The sequence below is a fragment of the Mirounga angustirostris genome, unplaced genomic scaffold (assembly GCF_029215605.1).
Source record: "Mirounga angustirostris isolate CCGP_5_RB_7025 unplaced genomic scaffold, mMirAng1.0.hap1 SCAF_4, whole genome shotgun sequence".
In the NCBI taxonomy this organism is placed as follows: Eukaryota; Metazoa; Chordata; class Mammalia; order Carnivora; family Phocidae; genus Mirounga; species Mirounga angustirostris.
Window position 1 is genome coordinate 54,460,914 of NW_026991712.1, and position 13,076 is coordinate 54,473,989.

At 35.5% G+C, this 13,076-nt stretch overlaps 1 protein-coding gene across 1 annotated transcript in view; it reads left to right on the top strand.

The window, feature by feature from the left end:
- IL7 (interleukin 7) overlaps positions 1–13,076 on the top strand; it is a 52,333-nt gene that overhangs the window by 9,674 nt on the left and 29,583 nt on the right. The gene's annotated exons all lie outside the window — the stretch shown is intronic.

Sequence of the window (13,076 nt, forward strand, 5' to 3'; positions counted from 1 at the left end):
TGAGTCTCAGGAAGACCATAATAATACTAACATTTATGAAGCGCTAGTTTTGTTCCAGGGACTAGCCAAATACACTTTCACAATATGCCTGTGAGAGAGGTACTCTTACTACTTTTATTTCACAGAGGAAGAAGCTGAGGCTTGTGGCCGGCCAGTTTGTAAGGGGCAGAACCCAGATAGGAGCCTTTGCGGTTAACCAGCACACTCTCCTGCCTCTTGATAGCAATATCGTGTCAGCTTATGCGTGAAACAAGCATCTCTTTGGAGCCTGTTATTATGGAAAACGCTTTCGTGTGGTAAAGTGGTGGGGACTTCAAGGTAGATACCATGATGGACGAGGCGTAGACCCTTCTTTAAAGAAGTTTTCCTTTGGTGGGGCGCCTGGGTGGCTCAGTTGGTTAAGCGACTGCCTTTGGCTCAGGTCATGATCCTGGAGTCCCGGGATCGAGTCCCGCATCGGGCTCCCTGCTCGGCAGGAGTCTGCTTCTCCCTCTCCCACTCCCCCTGCTTGTGTTCCTGCTCTCGCTATCTCTCTCTGTGTCAAAAAAAAAAAAAAAAGAAAAAAAAGAAAAGGAAACTAAATAATGCCCCTTTGTTGTTTACTGCAGGGAAGATATGATGGCATTATAGATGTCCCATAAACATGTGTATGTGAGTTTATATAATTAAGAGAGCATGAGTGTGGGCGCCTGGGTGGCTCAGTTGGTTAAGCGACTGCCTTCGGCTCAGGTCATGATCCTGGAGTCCCAGGATCGAGTCCCGCATCGGGCTCCCTGCTCGGCAGGGAGCCTGCTTCTCCCTCTGACCCTCCCCCCTCTCATGTGCTCTCTCTCATTCTCTCTCGCAAATAAATAAAATCTTTAAAAAAAAAAAAAGTTTTCCTTTGGTGATAGTTTAGTCTTGGTGTGAAGTATGCAAGTTGCAGCTTGAAAAGGAGTGGCTCCGTACTGTCATTCAAAACAAACAGACTGGGTGTGAGCTAGATTTGGGAACAGAAAAATATAAGCTGTGTCCTAGAAGGAGTTGAAGAGATCTGCTTGGCGCTAGGAGAAAGACCACGTTGTGGGATAGCGCACTGATTTCCAGGGAAAATTTTTTGAACCTACACTTCCAATATCCATTTAGCATTTATTTACATATTAGAGCATTTCATAATATTTTTGCATGCATTCATAAAGATATATATAAAACAGAAGAAAATTCACAAAGGATGAGATAAAAACTACATGTAGTTAGAATTTCTAAAATTTTCCTCCCACACTGCAATGAATGGTCCATCGTGACTCCACTTTCAAGACCAGTGATAGAGCGGAAGACATAAGGGGATCTGTATTTTATAGCAAGATTGAGAGGGGTCTTGATGCAATGATACTTAGATTTTATTCCTAGCATAATCGAAAGTCCTTAGTGATTTGATCATAAAAGTAACAGTTAACTAAAATATGAATTTCTGAGCATTTATTATGTGCAATGTAGGCCATTAAAAATTAATAGTCTGTTCTATACTCTATAAGGATGGTGGATACACATGTCACTATAATACAAAATGATAATAGCAGTACATTACAAAAAGTTTCATACACATTATCTTTTTTGAGCTTCACAATACCCCTATGAGGTGATGATAATAATAATAACTAAGACAAAATCAGGGTGTACAATGTGCCAATGCTTCTGTAAGCACTTTCTATGTATTAACTTATATAATTCCTAAAACACCTCTATGTAATGAGGACATTGAGACCTGGACAACATAGCTGGCAAGTGGCAAAACTGGAAATCAAACCCCAGAAAACATGCTCATTATTATGAGGAAAAACAGGGTAAAACTCTGCTATTGTTTTGGCTATTTCAGGTCCCTTGCAATTTCATATGAATTTTAGAATCACCTTTCAGTTTTTAGGAAGAAGTCAGTTGGGACTCTGAGAGGGAATTTTTTGCAACTGTAGATAAACAGAAGCATAATAATGCTTCTGATCCATAAACACATGAACATGGGATGTTTTCCCATGTATTTAGATCTTCTTTAGTTTCTTCTAACAAATATTTTGTATTTTGCAGACTATAAACTTTGAACTTTTTTTTGGTTAAATGTATTCCTAAGTATTTTATGTGTCTTTGACGTTAATGTAAATGGGGTTGTTTACTTAATTTCATTTTTAAATTGTCTGTGATTCTTAACACTGTACTCCTTGTATACTTACCTAAGTTTGTATCTTATTTCTCCACACTAGTCCATAAGTATCTTAAGGACAGTTTACGCTTGATTTATCTTTGTATCCCACAGAATGTTCAACAGAATACCTTGCATATACATAGTAGTTTTTCATAAGTAACAATATGAATTGTAATAATATATGATAAATAATAGATGAATTTAAAATTAATACCACAAGTTCATGAGAACCCGGAACTTGTTTCAAATAAGCTAGAAGTCTCTTTTCTTGACCATCTGTTTCTTTGGAAATTTGTTATGAATCAAATGTCAGGTACCTTTCTGATATTCAATATGTGAACTAGTTTGGGATATTATATAATATTGTTTTTTTCATAGAGATTATTTTGCCTAAACATGACTTATATGGTTGAATTACATAACTCTTAGTCACCAGAATAGCGGCTGGCTAAAAATATAAAGGCTGCTAGAGATGGCCATATACTTTCTAGGAATGACTCAGTCTAGTTAGACGCACACAAAGGGTTGTTCTTTATTGTAAGTTATTAAATTATAAAATCCAATGATGAATAGGTTATAATTGGCTTCTACAATTTTCAGTGTCTTTAACTCCATCTCCATCTCTATTCAAGGGGCCTTCACAGATTCAACTTTTGTCTTTGCATCAATGGCCCTCTGGTTTACACCCCTTTCATAAACTTAAGCACCAGATAATTTAAATATCAATTAGAAATCTTTATGGAGATGTACTGTACTTTATGGAGATGTATGTACATCATGCATAACGGAGAACTAATTATCATCACTTTTCATCTGTTCCTGCTTCTGCATTCTCTATCTTAGGTAGCAATGTTTGCATTTGCCCAGTCTCTCAATGCTGAAAGCCTGGAATCATCCTTGGCACCCTTGCTCCTTCATCTCATCCATCACCAAATCCTACAGATTAGTATACCGGCTCAACACCTGTACAAGTCATTCATTCTGTTGACTTCCACTACTATAGTTTCAGGGCAGGAAGTCATCGAACATCACTGAGACCACTTCCATAGCCTCCAGGGGGTTCCCTGCTGATCTCCCTGTGTGCATCTGTCCTCTTTGCTGGCATTTGAGTTATCTTTCCAAAATTCAAATCTGATACACTCTCTCTCCTTTTCAAAAGCTCTTTAACACCTTAAAATCTCTCTCACCTAATACCTGTCAAATTTGATCTTGCATTTCATTGGTTTGCTAACAAATAAATGATCAAATTCTTCTCAAACATTACTTTATAAATATGTCTAAATATGTTTAACTCTAATTAACATAGGAAAGAAGAATTTAAATTGTCTAAAATAAATCTTAAATTAGTTCTTCTTTTATCAAGTTATGCTGGAGGATAAAACAAATTTCCTGTGTATATAATTTAGCAGTATGACTGAGTCAGTTGCAATTTAACAAGAGAAGTTACCTTCTAAGAGGTAAGTCTTTTTGTTCTAGCAATGACTTTATTTTAGTTATAAAAATGAAATAAAAATACACTACTTAAAAGACAGAGACTTGCTGAGTGGGTAAAAAAAAAAAAAAAAAGGAAAAGAAGGCCCAACTCTATGTTATCTACAAGAAACCCATTTTAAGTATAAAGATACATGTAGATTAAAAGTAAAAAGGTTGGAGGATGATATGCCATGTTAACACTAATCAAAAGAAACCTGGAGTAGCTATATTTATTTCAAGCAAAGCACACAGTAAGGAAGACTATCAGAGATAAGTAAAAAGTAAAGTAAAGACATTAAATAATAATAAAGGGGTAAATTCTTTAGGAAGACACAACAATCTTTAATGTGTGTGCCTAACCATAGCATCAAAATTTGTGAAGCAAAAACTGATAAACAGCAAGAAATAGATAAAACCACTATTATAGTTGTAGACTTCAACACCCCTCTATCAGTAATTGACAGATTCAGCAGACAGAAAATCAATAAGCATATAGTTCAACTGAAAAGCACTATAAAAACTGGACCTAATTGACATTTGTAAAATACTTCATCCAACAACAGCATGATACACATTTTTTTGCAAGCTCACATAGAATATTCACCACGTTCTAACATATTCTGGGTCATAAAACATTTTAACAAACCTTTAGCAAATAGAAATCTGAGAAGTATGTTCCCAAATTAAAACATAATTAAACTGGAAATCAATAATAGAACAATAGATGGAATATTTGGAGGTTAAACAACATTTTAGATAACATACAGGTACAAAAAAATGTTTAGATAACATACAGGAAAATTTAAAAGGAAAAAACTAAATGAAAAGAAAATACACATTAACAAAATTTGTTGGACATAGTGAAAGCAGAGCTTAGTATATGCATTAAATGCATATGTTAGAAAAGAAAAAATCTAAGTCAATCATTTAAGCTCCCACATTAGGAAAATAGAAAAGAGAGAATAAATTAATATTAAATTAATCAGAAGAAAAGAAATAATGAAAATTAGAAAAGCAATTTAAAACAAGAAATTAATAGAAAAAATCAGTGATACCAAAATCTGGTTCTTTGAAAAGATCAGTAAAATTGGTAAACTTTTCTCTAGCCAGGCTAACCAAGAAAATACGAAAGATGCAAATTACTGATATTAGAAATAAAAGAGAGGTCACCACTACTAATCCCATGCATATTAAAAGGATAATAAAGGAATATTATTGTGTTGTTTAATTTTATGTCAGCATGGCTAGGCTGTCGTACCCGGCTATTTGGTCAAACAACAGTGTAGATGTGGCTGTGAAGTTATCATTTAAATCAATAGACTATGAGGAAAACAGTTTACTCTTCATGATGTGGGTGATCCTCATTTGTATGGACTGAATGTTTGTGTTCTACAAAAATTCATATATTTAAGCCCTTAACCTCAAGTGTAATAGTCTTAGGAGGTGGGACTTTGGAAGGTAATTAGGTTTAGATGAGATCACGAGGGTGGAACCCCCATGATAGGATTAGTGCCCTTGAAGCAGAAGAGACACCAGAACTTTCTCTCTCCATCATATGAGTACACAGTAAGAAGATGGCTCTCTGCAAGCCAGGAGAAGGGTTTTCACCAGGAACCAAATTGACTGACATCATTCAGGCACCTTGATTTTGGACTCCCCAGCTTCTGGAACTGTGAGAAATAAACATCTGTTGTTTAAGCCACCCAGTCTGTGGTATTTTGTTATAGCAACCTGAGCAGACTAAGACATCATTCAATCATTTGAAGGCTGTAAGAAAAAAGACTGAATTCTCCCAAGGAAGAAGGAATTCTGCCTTCAGACTCAAGACTACAACATCAACCTCCTTGGGCTTCATTGGCCTATCTTACAGATTTTGAACTTGCCAACCCCCATAATCAAATGAGCCAATTCCTTAAAATACACCCCCCCCCACTTCTCTCTCCCTGTTTTTCTCCTTCTCTCTCTCTCTATATGTATATATGCATATATATTTATTTATAAATTTATTTAAAGATCTCTCTATATATTATATATTATATATACATATATATAATGTATATAAATTCCTATTGATGGTTCTGTTTCTCTGGAGAACCCTGACTAATACAATTATGAACAACTCTGTAGACACACATTTGATAATTTAGATGAATGCAGCAATTCCTTAAAAGACAGAAATGATCAAAAGTCACATAAGAAGAGATAGATGATCTGGATAGGACTACATTTATTAAAGAGATTGAATCAAAAATTAATAACTATTCAAAATCCAAAGTGCCAGGTCCAGATGGTTTCACTTGTGAATTCTACCAAACATTTAAGCAAGAAAGTATATCAGTTCTCTACAAACTCTTTCAAAAACAGAGGGAATACTTACCAACTCATTCTGTGAGGCCAGGATCACCCTAATACCAAAATCTGACCATGGCACTGTAATAGAGGAAAGCTCCAGGTGAATACTTCTATGAACATAGGGGAAAAAGAATCTTAACAAAATATTAGCAAATGAAATCCTATGATGTACTAAAAAAATTATACATCGTGACTAAGTGTAATTATTCCAAGTATGCAAGGTTGGGTCAACATTTGAAAATCAATTAATGTAATTTATAACATCAACAAGTTAAAAAATAAATCATATGATCATAGCAATAGATGCAGAAAAAGGATTTGACAAAATCCAACAGGGATTCATTACAAACACTCTCAGCAAACTATGGATAGAGAATAATTTAAGCACACTGATAAAATTCACTTATAAAAATCCTACAAGTAACATATTTAATGGTGAAAAACCAGATACTTTCCCTTGAGATTAAGAACAAGTTAACAATGTACCCCTCTTATCAGTCCTATTCAACATCATTCAGGAAGTCCTAGCTAATTCAACAAAACTAAAAGAGGAAATAAAATATATTCAGAAGAACTGAAATGGTTTTTGTTTCCTGGTGACATGGTTGTCTTCACAGAAAATCCAAAGTAACCAAAAGAACTCCTGGAACTAATAAGCAGTTATAGCAAGGTTGCAGGTTACAAAAAGACAAAAGAAAATTGCTTTTTGTATACCAATAGTAAACAATTGCATTTGAAATTATACCATTTATATAAGCATCAAAAAATGAAATAATCATGGATAAATAAAATATGTACAACATATGAGAAAAACTGTAAAACCCTAGTGAAAGAAGTCAAAGAAGAACCAAATAAATGGAGAGATATTTCAAGTTCATGGATAGGAAGCCTTAATGTTGTTAATATGTCAATTCTTCAAACTTGATCAAAGCAGTTTCAACCAAAATACAAGAAGTTATTCTGTGGATATCAACAACCTGATTCTAAATTCACATGGAATATCAAAAGACCCAGAAAGGCCAACAAAATATTGAAAAGGAAAGCAAAGAGTGCTGACATTGCCCAAACTCAAGACTTATAAAGCTAGAGTAATCAAAGAAGTGTGATATTGGTGAAGTAATTGACAAATCAATAGAACAGACAGTCCAAAAGAGACCAACATTAATATAGTGAACTGGTTTTTGACAGAAGATGAAAGCCAATTCAATTGGAGAAAGGATAGTCTTTGCAACAAATAGTGCTGGAACACCTGAACATCTACATACGATAGACCATATAGTTTTCACAAAAATTGATTCAAAATAGATCATAGATCTAAATGTAAAATGCCAAACTATAAAACTCATAGAAAATAAAATAGGAATAAAATCTAGGTAACCTTGAATTTGGTGATAACCTTTTAGATACAACACTCAATAGTACAATACATGAAATAAAAAAATAAGATTGGACTACATTAAAATTAAAACTGCTCTGAGAGGTGGTGCCTGGGTGGCTCAGTTGGTTGAGTCTGGCTCTTGGTTTCAGCTCAGGTTATGATCTCTGGGTACTGGAATTGAGCCCTGTGTCAGGCTCTGTGCTCAGTAGGCAGTCTGCTTGAGATTCTCTCTCTCCCCCTCTCTCTCCCCCACCCCCCTAAAATAAATAAATAAATCTTAAACAAAACCAACCAAACAAACAAACAAAAACCCCCAGAAAACTCCGCTCTGAGAAAGACACTGTTAAGAGAATGAAAAAACAATCCACAGACTGGGAGAAAATATTGGCAAAGCACATATCTGATAAAGGACTTGTATTCAAAATATCCCCAAAAAAACTATTTAAACTCAACAACAACAAAAGAAACAATCTAATAAAAAATGGGCAAATACCTGAATAGACACCTCACCAAAGAAGACATACACATAGGAAATAAACATATGAGAAGATGCTCAAGGTCATATGTCATTAGGGAATTGTAAATTAAAAGTGAAGTAGCACTACACGTCTGATGAATGGCTAAAATCTGTCATAACTAAAATGACTAAAAACAGTCACACATCAAATTCTGACAGGCATGTAGAGCAACAAGTGTTCTCATTCATTGCCAATGGGAATGCAAAATGGTGCAGCCATTTTGGAAGACAGTTTGGCAGTTTCTTAGAGTTAAACATAGTCATACCATGTAATCACGATTCTAGGTATTTATCCAAATGAGTTGAAAACTAATGTCCACACTAAAACTGTTATGCTAATGTTTATAAAGGTGTTATTTATTCACAATTGCCCCAAAGGGAAGCGACCACCTCATTCTTCAAGAGGTGAATGGATAAACAAAATGTGGCACATCCATTCAGTGGGATATAATCAGTGATAAAAAGAAATGAGCTCTCAAGCCACAAAAGGACATGAAGGTATCTTAAGTGCATATTGTGTGAAAGAATTCAGTCTACAGGGCTACATACCATATGATTCCAACTATATGACATTCTAGAAATGGCAAAACTATGGAGAAAGTAAAAAGATCAGTGGTTGCCGGGGGTTGGGTAGGGAGGAAGGTGGGAATGAATCAGTGGTGCACAGAGTAATTTTATAGCAGTGAAGCTATTTTCTATATGACACTCTAATAATGAATACATGACATACATTTGTCAAAACCCATAGAACTTCATAGCACAAAGAGTGAACCCTAATGTAAACTATGAACTTAAGATGATAATAATGTAACAATATTGATTCATGAACTGTAACAAAAATACATTAATGCAAGACATTAATAAAGGGGAAGCAATGAATTGATTGAGGGGATATATTTGAACTGTGTCCTTTTTTCAAGTTTTTCTGTAAGCCTGAAACTGTTTTTTAAAATAAAGTCTATTAAAACAAAGTAAAATTCATTTCATTCATTCATTAAAAAATAAAAGAAGCCTACCAGTACATATTTTATGGCTCCATACGTTCTCCAAATCCAAAATCTCTTGGTATGTACAAATAGTCACTAGGGAGGAAATAATTATATTTCCATAAATAGTTTCCTGGGCAGAATGAGATTAAGAACCCAGCCTCTTATTTGTTGAGGCCCCATGATATCAGATTCTTTATGAAAGACTAAATTGTTCCTATCTGGTATCTACTGAGAGGAAGGATTCATTATGAGAGAAAGGAGTTTTGACTGGTTCCCTAGACTCAACACTAACAAGATACTTGCTTTTGTTCAAGATATTTGTTGGAGAAAGTTTACTCTGGAAAAGAGTGTAAGGATTGGCATCACTTTTAGATCTGAGTGCGCTGCCATTTTAGATGTCTTTGGAGACAATGCTGGGCATACAAGTTTGAATTAAATAATTATAAATTTGGGACCTCAGGCCTGTGCCTGAGCTTATACACATATCTGGACCAGCAAGAACATTAGACTACGTTGCACTGGTTTTTTTGGGTGATACCTTATATCTGCAACAGAAATTAAAACAGAAAGAAAAAGCATAAGCAGAAATCTGTGGATGGATCACATAGTGCTGTTTTGTTTACATGGCATATGAAAGAAAATTTTAGACTGTTTGCACAGAATAAACTCTCTACATTCTTGGCTAATTCAGAAAACTGAAAAGAGAGAATCTAATAAGTGGAAATAAAGCGAGTTTAATTGGAAAATTTGTAAGGATGTGACATTAGGAGTACTCTCAATCTGTTGAAGCATGTCATTTCTGTTTTGAAAACTATGATCTCATTACAATGAAGAAATGATATAACATATGTTCTAGCCTTCATAGTGGGCTTTAACATACTGTTTTAGATGATCACACAATAGAGTGTAAAGGTATATGTATCATTGGTATTCATGATTTTGGATGTACTGCCAGGGTGATAGGACAGATTGAAGCCCACTGAAATGAGCTGAAGTTGGGTACCTAAAACTGTACAAAAGTATAAAATAGAGAATCAAACTAATGAAAAGACACTTCTTTATGCAAAAAAAAAAAAAAAAGTCATTGAAAACTGGCAGCCCCAAAATGAGAGAAAGATCTTTCAGGAACCCACATGACTAACAGCATGTCCTAAAACAACACCCTTCCAAAAATAATAATATAGGTGGTATAGTGGTTTGAATGGTGGCACCCCAATTGCTCTGTGTACCTGAGACCTATGAATATGACCTTATTTGAAAAAAGGGTGTTTGCAGATGTAATTAAGAATCTCAAGATGAGATCAACCTGGATTAGGTGGGCCCTAATTCTAGTGACAAGGGTCCTTAGAAGTGATGAGCAGGAGAAGAGACACAGAGGAAAAGCCATGTGAAGACAGACAGAGATTGGAGTTACGTAGTTACAAGCTAAGGAATGCCAAGGATGGCTGGCACCCTCCAAAATCTAGGAGAGAGGCATAGAACTCTGCCAATACCTTGATTTTGGATTTAGGCCTCCAGAAAATATATTTTTGTTGTTTCAAGCCACCCAGTTTGTGGGCATTTGTTATGGCAGCTATAGAAAACTCATATAGATGGTGGCAAAAGTGGACAAAATTCTGAAAAAGAGCTCACTAATGCTCCATTTTGGAGAAAGACAGTGGAAAGGTCTGCTGGGGAAAGGCAAGTGAAGTGGACAAATCACTTCCTGAATATTCTACTCTCTATCAATGCTTTCCTCTTAATGGGAAGGGAACCTTGAAGGCCAAGTGACCACTCTCTCCCCAAGAAAGGCAGCTCACCAAACACCACAGTGGACTTGAAAAAGTTATTATGGAATAGACAATACCATGACCTCACCTAGAAGTGCAGGAAAGAGACAATGTTCTCTGATAGGTGAGAAGAAACATATGGGGTCAAATAAATATCAGCACAGAGTGGTCCCCTGTAAACTAAAGATGAAAAAAACATGGCAACCGTGCATAAACACCCCAGACAATAATGTCAATTTATGGATCACTGTTCCTACAAAAGAAAACCCATCAAATGGAAGAGTAAAATAACCTATGATAAAGGAAAAATTTTCCCAAAATGGATAAAGAAAATGGAATTAACAAAATTAAGGGGCACATCATGGAGCCGCCTGGGTGGTGCAGTCGTTTAAGCATTCAACTGTTGGTTTTGACTCAGGTCATGATCTCAGGGTAATGAGACTGGCCCCGTGTTGGGCTCTGTGCTCAGCGCTGAGTCTGCTTAAGACACTCTTCCTCTGCTCCTCTATCCACTCAGTATTAACTGCCTCTTCATTTACGTGTTCTTAGTGCAAGAACTACATTTTAACAATCTTCAAATTTTCCATTGTATTTTCTTATGATCAAAACTTATTGAATGACATTATCACTAGTCACATACTCCTAAACTTTCAGAGGACATCAGCTGCCATATGTAAGCTCTGAATGCTGAAATAATCCATCTTTCTGTGTGCTTCCCATTTCCCATTTATTTTATACGAGCTATATGAGTTACATTTTGAAAGCCCAGATCTCATTCTGCCATTCTGAAGCTTAACAGTCTTCAATGGCTCCCTATCACCTAGTCCTAGAAAACCAAGTCGACATTCCTCAAGTTGGCATATAAGGCTTTCCAAGATCTGATCACAGCCTAACTTCTAAACTTTCTACACTCATATCTTCACTTAAGCTTAATCCACAAAGGGCCACTGACTTTTTTTTCCCCTCAGGTTACATTTTTTAAATTTTATTATGTTATGTTAATCACCATACATTACATCATTAGTTTTTGATGTAGTGTTCCACGATTCATTGTTTGCGTATAACACCCAGTGCTCCATTCAGTATGTGCCCTCTTTAATACCCATCACCAAGCTAACCCATCCCCCCACCCCCCTCCCCTCTGGAACCCTCAGTTTGTTTCTCAGAGTCCATAGTCTTTCATGGTTCATCTCCCCCTCTGATTGACTTTTAATACAATTCCCAAGCTCCCAATATTGAATTCGTTGCTTTCTCTAAACATTTTTAACTATGATTATCAGCATTATCTCCTTGTGTTGTAATTTTTTTTAATTTAATTTTATTATGTTATGCTAGTCACCATACAATACATCATTAGTTTTTGATGTAGTGATCCACGATTCATTGTTGTCGTATAACACCCAGTGCTCCATGCAGTCCCTTGTGTTGTAATTTTTGAAGAGTTGATCTTTCTTTCAAAACTGTGAACTTCACAGGATTAGAACCCAGTCTGGAAGGCTGGTCTTTTTATACTCATGTTCAATACCTAACAGCTTACACATAACCACTAACACATAATTCATAAATGCATACAGTATTGCACTGAAAACCTTGGACTCCAAGCTTGATTCAAGTGGTCCTCTATTCCCTTTCATTTGCCTCCTTAAGACTTCCCATTCTTCAAAGCCCTATTAAAACTGTAATTTTCCCTTCAGTCACTAGAGTTCTTAGAGAGTATATGATCCATCTTTGAGTTGGCAGATTACAATTGTCAGATGCTTAGCAAATGTTTACCTGAACCATTAAGGAACAGAAGTTGAGATTTACACAGATCTGGAGAACTGATTGCAAACCTACCAATGTATGCACTTGATCATTTTGGGAGATTTTAATCACTCACCAATCTTAAGGTTAATAAGCAGTGATGATTATATACTATCTTACACATATGACAGTCAGCAATTAAAAATGTGCCAAATATGAATTTGTAATCATCAGTGCTACATACTTTACTTTCTAACTGCCTTACTACTTGCCTGAACTTTATGTATCACTTTCAACTTAAGGACTCATAGAATTTTATTGATGAGAGAATATGAGTGACCAAGTACTAGATTGACTATATTAGATGAGCTGAAGGAAAGGTAGACTCTCTAGCTCCATCCATGCCATTGCAAACGGCAAGATTTCATTCTTTTTTATGGCTGAGTAGTATTCCATTGTGTATGGTATATATACCACATCTTCTTTATCCATTCATTAGTTCATGGACATTTGGGCTCCTTCCATAATTTGGCTATTGCTGATAATGTTGTTATAAACATCAGGGTGCATGTATCCCTTTGAATTAGTATTTTTGTATTCTTTGGGTAAATACCTAGTAGTACAATGGCTGGATCGTAGGGCAGTTCTATTTTTTTTAAAGATTTATTTATTTATTTAT